At 33.3% G+C, this 12,698-nt stretch overlaps 1 protein-coding gene across 1 annotated transcript in view; it reads left to right on the top strand.

The window, feature by feature from the left end:
* Positions 1-1,071: 1,071 nt before the first annotated feature.
* The window catches only part of LOC117180616, a 24,655-nt gene continuing 13,028 nt past the window's right edge, over positions 1,072-12,698 (top strand). Inside the window, exons 1-2 of the mRNA XM_033373106.1 lie at positions 1,072-1,088; positions 8,497-8,546. The gene's annotated coding sequence lies outside the window, so the exon portion shown is untranslated. The remainder of the gene's footprint in view (positions 1,089-8,496; positions 8,547-12,698) is intronic.

Raw genomic sequence — 12,698 nt, 5'->3', positions numbered from 1 at the left:
TAATGTTTGATCAAATTTAGGGTGTGCTTCTTTGAACCAAGGAAGCAGATCTTCCAATTAAGATATTTTCTTGATTTAAAATCACATTTGAACAATTTCATTTGAACACAATTTCTTTTATCCGTTTACAATGTTCCTTCGCTTAGTTAATATTTCACTGACTGAAATAAATATTAATATGCAAGAATAATTTGATACTGTTGTTTTAGATAAAATATCTTGGTTATTTTTTCGTAATCCTAGACAGTTTTTATTTAAGCCATTTGTTTCTTACAATTTTACTATTTATTCATAAATAAATTTTATAACATAATTTTTGCATTTCTGAGTAAAAATATCACCTTTTTGCCTCTTGAATTATTCTGTAGGATAAACTGTTTGCAGTTCATAGCGGTATAAATAAATAAATATAATAAGTGTATAGAGTAATTAAAAAAAGTTATGTAAATCGGAAAAGTGAAAAATATAAAAATTAAATAAAATAGCGCGATGATGTAACATTTGTCACTGACCTGAAACAATAAGGAAGCCCTACTCTAAATTGTACGTGTCACCTACACTGCTTTCATTTTCAAAAAATTTCCTTCTGAGTGTTGGCACAAAGTTAAGAAAAATAAAAAAAATTTAAATTGCAATTACTCAGTGGGCTATAAATTATGTAGGCATAATTAGGGTTCTCGTGCGCTACTTTTCAATAGAATTCGGTCTTAGATTTTTCGTAGCTGACACGTCGGATCATACTTCTTTTAAATAGAATCTAGAAGAATTGTAGAGAATTGAAAAAAGTGCCGCACTTTATAATGATTAAAGCCATTATTCGCTTTTTTATTCTCAAATTAAATTTTTTTATTTATTGCGCTTACCATGTAGTCTAGACATATTATCATTTTTAATAATTCTGAATGTTTTGCAGGTAGTATATCTAACAAATCCGAATAATCAGACTTTAAAATTCAGTATAAATAGAACTGAGCATCTTCCAGAAAGTCATCAGCCACACAATCTATCTACAATCTACGTAGAAACGATGAAAATCGTTATTAATACTCTACTTATTACTACACTCCTGATTTTTCTTAATAATATTGGTAAGTGTACTATATTTATAATATAATAATTATATTTCTAAGAAATGTTCCAATTCTTTCAATATTCTATTTGAACTGGTATTTTATTTGATTCTGTTCTTAAGATTTGCTTCAAGTTTTTCAAATGAGAAGAAAACCCAGGTGTGATCTGTATTCAGACCTAGGTTAAGACATAGTTTTATGTAAGCTAGGATTTTTATATTTTTTAAATTAAATTATATTCATTATTCATTAATGTTTGAGAAGCATTAAATATTTTACTATTTTCAATAAAAATAGCGTACGAACGTCTACTCGAAAGAGAAATTATTCTAATCGTTTTTAAAATCTGAAATATTGCCTAATACTTCAAATTATTTTAAGATCTTGATAGCTTAGTTATCAAGGAATAACAAATAATCTAACTATTTATTATGACTAAAAAATGGTAAAAAAAAACAAAGTTGAAAAATGTAACTTAAGGCTCTGTCAGACTTCACTTCACGCTCGATATTTTACACATATTTATATAATTGTCTCATAAATTATTTAATCATAAAAATTTAAATTTTCAACTTGTTAAAAGGACTTTCAAAGTTTAAAAGAAAAACGGTGAGTTCTATACAAAAATGTTTAGAGGCGACTTTTTAGAACTTTTCTAAATCACTATGTTCTTTTTTATTCTTTTTGTTATATCTGATGTTTAAAACTGTTTAAAGAAAAATCGTATGTTCTATTAGAAAAATGTTAAACGCGACTTCGTAGTACATCTTAAAAGTAACCATTTGTTGTTTGGACTATTTTTATGTCGCATAGTTTGGCCGCAAAATGGAATTTGTTATTTTTTTTCAAAACTTCGTCACGATTAAAACAAAAACTATCAGTTGTATCAAAAAATGGTCAGATACCTTCACAAAAATCGTTTTTTCTTATTCAGGAGTCTCAAAAAGTGAAGATATGACAACAACCAACAAGCCGAGAGTTGTGGAGTGCTGAAACGCGCTGTCAGCCACCTGAACACTTATCAAAGCAACTATTCGCATTGCGATATTAGACTAAATAATTTGTAATAAGGAAACTAATTGAAATAATATTTACCTAATTTTCAACTTTCTTTCATTTGACAGTGTGTACTAGTCACTCAGGATAAAATGATAACTTCCTGATGCATCTTCCAAATGTTAGGTTAGTCATAGTCGTCGATATCTAAAGTAAAGCCGGGATGTGTAGAAAAAGTCATGACCGTCTACGTATACAATTAGGCATTTTCACTTCAACCACCAGCTAACTTCACTTTTTTGAATACAGAAAATCTAGAGAAAATTTCTTCGAACAAACAGGCATCAATTAAGATGCATACGGCCACGAATTATTTTTTACATCCCGGCTTTGGTGGTTTGAATGTCATGTAGATTTTGACTAACCTAAGATTTGAATATTATATCACGCCAAGTACAATTTTTATTCCAAGACACTAACAGTCACTGTTAAATGGGAAGAAATAAAACGTTAGGTAATTATTATTATTATAACTTACCTGCTTAACAACATCTATTTCACTCAAAAAACGTGCGACAAAATCATCTTGACAGGTGACTATCAGTTTGTAGACGTCACTTCACGTTGCTCTGGACGAGAAAAAACAGTGTCTAAATGATACTTTCCCCTAGATTCTCCGAATGAACCTGTGTAGCTCAAATGTGTTGCAACTCATTTGAACACCGATTTCGGTGTACAATGGAAGATCGGCGATTTTCTGTGCATCTCACTAGGATGATAATGTAAAAATCCGACAGACATGAACCTATGTTTGAAGCTAGCTGAAAATTTAGGTCTAAGCCTAGAGTGGTCATACCTGGATTTTTTTCTCAACAGTCCCAATCACTGGGATCAAGTTAAGAAAAGACCAGATTTAAAACTTTAATTTGTTTGCACACTGAAAACGATATTCTAATTTTAAGAATTTCTCACTAAGTTGAAGAATATTTGCAACTTCAATAGGCGCCAAGAATATATTCCTTATGTAAAATGGAGGCTGTCTTACTTTAATAATAAATATTCTTGTCTATCTGAACGCAACAGTAACACAAACACACAACACAAATTAGGAATTATTGAACAGAGTAAAGCGCATTTTCCTTTGCGCATTTGTTCTTTTCCAATCATATTCTCGTTTTAATAATATTTTCTTCCTTTGTTTAGAATATGCCTGTAAGAATATGACGCTCTTAATATTAGAATACCGTTTTTTCTGTGCACCCTTTTTTAAATTCTTAAGGGTCCAGATCCAGGTCCAAATCCGGACCCTGTAAATTGCGAAAAACTCGTTATGGCATTTAGGTACGAGGACACTTTAAATTTTAGGGATTTCGTTTCCTAGTGATGTAGATGATATCGAACTTGAAACCCTTCGATTTCTAACTTCAATCTCTCAAAACTTAAGATTCTTCAATTAGAAAAGCATATAAATTGTAATAATTCTCAATATTTTTCTTACAGAATTAAATGCAAGTAGGCCTGTAGATACTTCTGTAGAACATAATAATACACGTCGAGTACAAGAGCATCTTACATTATTGCCCGATGGCACTCCCCTGCATGTTCCTACAAGACCTCAAGAGAATACTGTTCTTCGAGCTCCCCAAAAGAATGCTGTCTCTCACCCTCGGGACCACATCATACTAATGCCGGATGGCACTCCTCTGCATGTTCCTATAAGAACTCATGAGAATACTGTTCTTCGAGCTCCCCAAAATAAAGCTGTGGTTCACCCTCGAGACCACATCGTACTAATGCCCGATGGCACTCCCCTGCATGTTCCTATAAGACGTTATTACAATACCGGCTTCGATGCACAAAATAATGCAGTTCGTCATCCTCGAGAGCATGTCATAGTGTTGCCCGATCCCACCTACATGCATGTACTTCAATCACATCAAGACAATGCTGCTCATCGATCTCCCGAAAATAATGTTGGACCAAATTAAGAATACTATTCATAGCATTGCGTCACAGTGCATGTTAAAAAACAATACAAATTTATATAATTATCTAATACCTTTCAATAAAAACAATATATGGGTGAAAATCAAAAAAGCAACAATATTTTATCCCGAGAAACTTACTGGCGTCCAATAGGGGATGTTGCATGTTACTTTTCAAAATGTTGACTAATCAAGTTTCACGGCCGTCTCGACTTTCTACTTGACAGCTGATCCAGCTGATTATTTAAGTTAACCGATCAATGCTCAAAAACGATAAATCGGAAATAAAAGCCGAATCAAGCGGGGTCAAAGTTATAAACCAATAATGGATTTTGAAATTAGTGTTTTCTTAAGAAAGTTAAATTATTAGCTAAGAAATGTTTTGTGGCTGGATGAGATTTTAGGTAGGACAAAGATCCGAACAAATTTTTTATTCGTTTTCCGCAAAACACACAAACACGTCTACAATGGGCAGAAACTATTTGGACAGAATATTTCAATTCTTTTCTTCGTAATTATTGTTTTATAAGAATACATTAAGACCGTTTCGAGATATTTATACATTGAAATGAAATTTTAAAAACCCATGTATACTTTTTTTATATTTGAATAATTTAGGTAGTTTCAATTTCCCCGTTAAGAATGACGTCACACAGATATAGCCAAAATTTGGTAAAAATTGCAACGACCAGGAGCAATATTCAATCTTTATTAAGAAAAAACATCTTTCTTGCTCAATAAAAAATTCTTTCTTCTTGGAATATAATAATGAGGTAATAAAGTATCACATTTTTGTATCACATTTTTGTATCACATTTTTGTATCGCATTTCATGCAAGATCCCTATTATAGGTTCTGCTAGTTATATGTTTTTATATAATAGAACATAGGATTAAAAAATAGTATTTATAATCAGTTTAATACTTATAACTACACAGAGAAACGCTGGTGTTAAATTTGTTGCAGCTCAAATTTCATTGGGCTCGCAATGATCATTTGAGAGAGTTTTCAAGTCTCAAATGTATTCCTCTGAACGTAGGTGCCCATGTGGACATCTAGGGGAAAGTATCATTTGGAGACTGAATTTTGGCTCATGCAGAGCTGTGGAGTTCTGAATCACGCTGTCAGCCACCTGAATACCTGTCAAAGCAACTATTCGCTTTGCGATATTAGCCTAAATAATTGTTAATAAGGAAACCAACTGAAACAATATTTACCTAATTTTCAAATTTCTTTCATTTAATAGGGCGTACCAGTCACTTAGAATAAAATTACAACTTCCTAATGCAACTTCCAAAAGTTAGGTTAGTCATGCCCGTCGACATTTAAACTAAAGCCGGGATGAATAGAAAAAGTCATGACCGTCTACATATACAATAAGGCATTTTCACTCCAATCACTAGCTCACTACACTTCGTTGAATACTGAGGGGTTAACAATTGACCAAATGCATGGGAATCGGTTAATTTTTGCTCTATTTTTCTAATATCTTCGTAGAAAGAAATTTTTCTGTATAAGTGCAGTTGAAAAACAGTTTTTCTTTTTTGGAGACTATTTAATGCAATAATAAAATTATAATAATTTTCATTCATGCGTGCGTTAGGGCTGAGCGCTGGTTGCCTACCCTTTGAAGCGCGATTCAAAATTACATTGAAAAACAATTCTTGTAATTTAAATAAATAATTATTAAAATATACACAAAAATGTATACAAATTGTGCAACTTTTGATTTCAGATAAGAAAAAAATTTATAACATATATATTTGATGAATAACAGTTTATTTTCATTGAATTTGAAAGACTAATATTTCTCAAAATATTTGTTAATAGATACATTTTTTTAAATACCATATGATATTTCAGCAACTTGATATATAGAAGCTAATTGCAGAATATAATAGTGATAATATTTGAATAATTCTAAAACAAAATTTCAGATTGTTCTTTTTGATTGAGACGTTACAAAACGACGCTTGAAATAAAAAAAAGAAAGCATAACTACAATGTAGTCGTGATAATTGATGTATTTATAGGTTATATAATTATATGAATTCCCAGAAAAATACATACAAAATATTAAAAACTTATAAATAATTATTTTCAATCACTTTTCCAAGAAATTTCTTTTTAAATTAAATGTTTTGTAAAATATAATTTGGTCTTTGGAATTCACTGAAAATAAATTGTTATTAATATGGTATAATATATGTGTTGTATTTTTTTGCCTGAAATCAAAGTTACACAATTTGTATATATCCTTGTGGATATTTTAATAATTATTTACTTAAGTTACAAGAATTGTTTTTTAATGTAATTTTTTATCGCGCACCAAGTGCGGCCAATGAGCGGTCAACCCTAACGCAAGCGCAGTAGCTCAGGGTGCCAACATTGGCATCATTGGTCCACAGTATAAACCGGAAAAATAAATCAAATCAGCCGGCAGGAAAAAGTTGGGATATGCAAGCCTCAATTAGGTATTTTCACTTCAACCATCAGCTAACTTCACTTTGTTAAAAGCTGAAGGGGGAAAAGGGATCAAATGCATGGAACAAAACTTTATTTCTGTAATATATTTGTAATTGATCATCATTATTATTATTTTATTATTTTATTAAATAGTAATTAAAAAATAAAAGCTATCTTTTAATTACATTTATATAGAAAAAATTACCTTTTACGAAGTTGTTAGCAAAATAGGGAAAAAATGAATTGAATCCCATACATTTGGTCCCTTATTTTCCCCTCAGCAATCTACGAAGTGAAGTTAGCTGTTTATTGAAGTGAAAATTCCTAATAGGCTTTTATCTTATCAGTTTGAATGTTTCCGCCGCTATATTTGAAATATTGCAGTGTTTCACGAAACTCCCAATGTTTCATGAAACTTTTCATCAGGCTAAAGTTTCATGCAAATTTACATCCCTACTCTAGCCACTGCAAGCTTAGATATCTAAGGTACCTTTAAAATTCCGCAGAAAATCTAGTGGAAATTTTTTCGAACGACCAGGCATCAATTTCGATGCAGACGGTCACGACTTAGTTTGTACTTCCCGGCTTTGGTGGTTTGAATGTCATATAGTAGGTTTTGACTAACCCACGAATAAATAATGAGACCTAACTCCGTTCCCCCACTTGGCAATAGAAACATTACCGTAAGTGATACGCACATTACAGGAAGATCTTAGATTTGAGTGCGCAGGTGCGCAGTTGTCCTCTTCCTATACATGGAAAAGTTTACGAGTGAGAAAATTTGTCAAATTGACGTAAGTTGAGAGGTTCTGTTTGTTTGTTTTGATGCAAGTGTCAGAAATTTGTTCTAAGCCATGAGATTTACTATGAAATTTAAAAAAATCTTTTTCTAAATTTTAATCCGAAAGCTTAACAAAGGACCCTCTGCTTGTTATTTATGATCGTATTTTTATTTCAATTTCGGAAAGGACATTTTAAAGCCTTTAAAACATTTAAACGAGCGACCTGGACCTTTAAAGTTTAAATATATCCACCTCAGTACCTGTGGAGTATTTCTCAGAGCCTCTCAGAGCCTTGAGAATCTTTAGCCTATTTATATTACAAATTTAAAAGGTACTTACCTATACGTTTCCTTCTCAAAATCTGTTCACACATTTTTCAAACAAGTACCGAAAATACTGTTCATATATTTATTTCGTGTATCTTTTGTATGATGATCAGTAAAAGAACACAATCTCTTACTTTCGTCAATTTGACAAACTTTCTCACTCGACACTTTTCCATGTATAGGAAGAGGACAACTGCGCACCTGCGCACTCAAATCTAAGATCTTCCTGTAAGGTGCGTATCACTTACGGTAATGTATCTATTGCCAGTTTCAGATGGCTTCCCACTGGCAGTTGGGTTTCCTTATTATTCCTTCGTGGACTAACCTAACATTTGAATATTACATCACGCCAAGTACTATTTTTATTCCAAGACTATTTAGTAGGTGGTAAATGGGAGGAAATAAAAAGTTCGGTAATTATTATTATAACTTACCTCCTTATTAACATCTGTTTCACTTAAATAACGACCGACAAAATGATCTTGACAGATGACTTACAGTTTGTAGACGACACTTCACGTTGCACTGGATGAGAAAAAACAGTGTCTGAATGATGCTTTTCCCCTAGATTCTCCGAATGAACCTGTGTGGCTCAAATTTGTTGCAACTCTATTGAACACCGATTTCGGTGTACATTGGAGGATCGGCGATTTTCTGTGTGTAGGATACCAGTTAGTTCTTTAATTTCCCCAAAGTTAAATGTCATCTGGTCACACAACAGATTTTTTACAGTTTTTTAACTTAAGAGTTTTTTTTTTAATTTTTAATTCATTGGCAAGTGAACAGCCTACAATAAAGAAAGTAAATATGATATTCCTCGAGGAAGACCATTGATCACACAGTCAAAACTGGATGTTCCTTTTTGTTGCAGCTCTCGTCGAAACCTAAGATCGGTTCTAATAGAAACCCTAGGTTATCTCTGTAAGTAAATTCATAAAAAAAATTATTTTTATCATAGATCCTTTTCTATCGTTAAAATCTTTTATTGATGCAAAGAAGGTAAGCCACCCTGCCGACTGATTTTCTTCTTGGACACGCTTTCACATTTCTTATCCTAAATCGAGAACCAGTAAATACTTTAACATTATCTTAGTCTCATTTGAAAGCGAAGATTTTCAACTTTAAAATGCCAAAGCTTTAATTTTTGCCACTCAATTTCCTAAAGCTTGCAGAAAGTGAAATTTAAGAATCGAAAATTAACCAAAACCGGAAAACAGATTGATCTTTCTCACATACTATTTAGGCCCCTATTTATCTAAAACACGGATAAAGTTCCAAAAAGTAAAACCTTCGATTATTTGAAAGCTCAAAATACCTATGTATTTTATTCTTTATTTTAACACGCTAAATACGAATATGATAATGAAAATAGGTCCAAAAGCCGTAGCAGGATAAGCATGGTCTGGGTGCCCCCGCTCGGATGTGATCCATATTGCGGGGACAAGTGACTACCCCTATAAGATAAAACTCACCCCAAGTGTCAACTAAAAAAAATCTTTACAAAAGTTATAAGCAAATATTGAAATATCAAAATATCAAATTTTCTCAAAAACTTTACCAATCATGATGGTTAAAATATATGTTATAGAGTGTATTAAGGGGGTTCCGAAAAAACCATAAGAAACAATTCTCTTTATATTAAGGAGATGAATAAAATAAATAATAATTTTTTTTAAAGGAAGGACTTCTAGAGCACCAACTATTTTTTCCCTATATCATGCTCACATTCAAGGCTGCAAAATAACTGATCAAAGCATTAGTTCCTAGTTAACAAAAAAAATGGTTGTTGGGTCCTCCCATGGTATTCAGTTCTATAAGAATGAGGGCCAACTTAATTTTTAGCTTATGACATTTTATCGTGAATTACCCCACAGTGTCAATTGATTATAAGCAGGAAGAAAAATACTTCTCTTCGTTTATTACTGACATTCGACAAACTAATTTCATGTATGCCCATGATACACCATGTGGCACAGTAGTCTGGAATAGGAATTTACTGTTCATAATCGCCCACAGGTCGTATTTCTTAACCGATTTAAAAGTTTTTTTTTTTAAATGCTCAGCAATTAATTTTTAAGAGAAATGTGATTTGCTTTTCTTAATTTTTTTTACAGAGCAACAATATATAAACAAATATAGTCACAAAATTGACCATTTTAGCTTTGTGAATTTTTATCTCAAGAAAAAATACAGATGGAAACTCACTATCAGCCGGAATTATTGCACATGCATTCATAGAACATAATTAATTTTAATAATATGTAACTTAATCATTATAAACAATTTTTATAAACAAATTCTTATTAGTGTTTTTTTTATCATAGAAAAATCGTTTATTTCACGCTAGTTGCTAATATTTTTCATGAGAGTCATAATTTGTAAAAAAAAATTAGCATGAGTTAACAACTATTGTTTTTATAAACATTTCTATAAAGAAATTCTTTATAAACGAGTTTTTCCCATAGCTGAATTGATTTTTCTGAACAAAAGTGATTCATAATTGTCTTTAAAGCCATTTATATACTTTAAGCTTTATCAAATATAAACAATATAGATTGTTTATAACAATTTAGTTAAACAAGTCTCCTAAACGGCCGTTTCCTCATGAAGTTACGTACAAAACAATTGAAAGATAAGTGACTTCTGAATACACAAGTACAGCGTTATTGCACCGTATTTTCACTTGTTCCTCATTTATTTTTCAGAAAGTTGCATAAAACAAATGAAACATAGGTGACTTCTAAAAACGCAAGTACAGTGTTATTGCTAAGGACACTTTATACAGAAATTGTTATTAACAATTACGCAAATTATTATTTAATGTCCTATATCCAATTTTGGAATCACTATTAGTTCATTGTCGGATAATTTCAGTGGAAACCCGTCCTTTTTGCATGTAAAAAAAATAAATCATAGTTTTGTTAAAAAAATTGCTTATAATAATTATATAAATTATTCTTTATTTAATTTCGTTGGTTAGTCACCGCAATAAATGTCACTCTAATAATTATTGAAGAAAAAAATATTTTTTTCTACGAGGAAACGGCCGATTAGAAGACTTGTTTAACTAAATTGTTATAAACAATCTATATTGTTTATGTTTGATAAAGCTTAAAGTATATAAATGGCTTTAAAGTCACCTGTGAATCACTTTTGTTCAGAAAAATCAATTCAGCTATGAGAAAAACTCGTTTATAAAGAATTTGTTTATAGAAATTTTTTATAATAATGAAGTTAAATAATATTAAAATTAATTATGTTCTATGAATGCATGTGCAATAATTCCGGCTGATAGTGAGTTTCTATCTGTATTTTTCTTCAGATAAACATGCACAAAGCTAAAATGGTCAATTTTGTCACTATAGTTGTTTATATATTGTTGCTGTGTGAAAAAATTTAAAAAAATCAAACGACAATTCTCTTTGAAATTAATTGGTGAGCATTTCTAAAAGAAAAACTTAAATCGGTTAAGAAATACGACCTGTGGGCGATTTTGAACAGTAAATTCCTATTCCTGACCACTGTGCGTGGTGTTTGTCAGTCAGATTAGCATCCCTTACTTTATTTACACTATAAACAACTGAAGGGCCTATGCCAAAGCCACCGAACGCGTCCTCGGGTTGCGGATAGAGGGTCTCTGTACCAAGGGCTTCTGCTGAATATGGTTACAAAAATAAATAGGCAGTCGCGGACAATTGTCCAGGGGTGGTCCCGAAGGAATTAATCCCCAAGCGGAGTTGTGAAAACCGTGCCGAAAGCTGAATGGCACCTGGGTGAGGTGTCTAGAACGGTGACTCTGGGATACTGGGCGATCTCTCAGAGTACGCAGCCTTATCCTTGCATGCGGAGCTCTACAAGGATGAACGAACCCCTTTCCCTAGCTTCTCGTGGGAACAACAATGACAACACCAAACATAGTTATAGTAAGTGCGGTTCAAAACAACAGAACGCGCAGGGCTGCCGACAATAGGTCGGCCAACAGTGCCGACCAATCTAGAGCTGGGGGAGCCAATGAAAATGGATTCAATGCGATGGATCGGCGGGATCTCGTGACCTTTGGGTTGACGGAGCAACTAAATCACGACTTGCTAGACTGCTACGATGCGAGTGTGGCCCGTGAACGGGGTTACATGGCACGGCTGCATGCTCTGTGGTGCGAGAAACACCCTGAGCTATCGCACTTTTCGCATCAACGTCTGCGAAACCATGCTGAACTACTCCGTAAAAGGGGCTATGTAAGCGGAACGTCTACGCTACCACAGCTGGAACAAGCCGGCAACAAAGAAAGAGAGGCGACACTAAGACCAACCGCTGGTAGGCATCCAATAGTTGAAGAGCGATGCTTTACGACCCGGAGAAACATCAACGCCAAGGTTTCTCTCAAGCTTAAAGATCTGGTTGAAATGGACGACGAGCTTCGTGGACATTTTTCTGGTGAATCCGACCTCTGGGCTATCAATTATTGTGTGTATAATGCAGCGAGAGCTTTGGCCGATGCGAACCGTAAAACAAAACCAACGGCTGATCATAAGACCAAAAGACGAATGCATTAACTTGCTATAAAGATAGGCTGGGCAAGACAGTACGCGTCCCGCATTCAATGTGAGATTGACTACATCACATCTGGCAGGGATTTTACCGCCAAGGTTCGAAAGTTCGCGCGCGAACTCCGGACCCGTTATCACACACTTAACAAGTCAAAGCTGCTGAATAGACTGGACGAAGACTCAGGAAATATAAATAGCTTCAAGGAGTTATGTGTTGCCCGCATAACACTTGATAAAGAATGACCACCCATCACTACTGAGGAGGTGAAAAAAGTATTAAGAGGGATGAAGAACTATTCCGCACCGGGACCAGATTGTATCAAAACCTTCTGGTGGAAGAAGTTTTCTTCAACCCATTAGCATTTGGCCCGTATTTTCACCTCATATTTGAAGTCCGAAGAGCCGATTCCAGAGTGGTTGGTGAAAGGGCGCACAATACTCCTGCCGAAAATAGGTAACTTAGCTGACCCAAAGAACTACAGGCCAATAACTTGTCTGAACACGCTTTATAAGATATTCACAGCTA

This window comes from Belonocnema kinseyi, chromosome 9, assembly GCF_010883055.1.
Source record: "Belonocnema kinseyi isolate 2016_QV_RU_SX_M_011 chromosome 9, B_treatae_v1, whole genome shotgun sequence".
NCBI lineage: Eukaryota > Metazoa > Arthropoda > Insecta > Hymenoptera > Cynipidae > Belonocnema > Belonocnema kinseyi.
The sequence above is the reverse complement of the archived record's forward strand: the minus strand, read 5'-3'. Positions and strand labels throughout refer to the sequence as shown.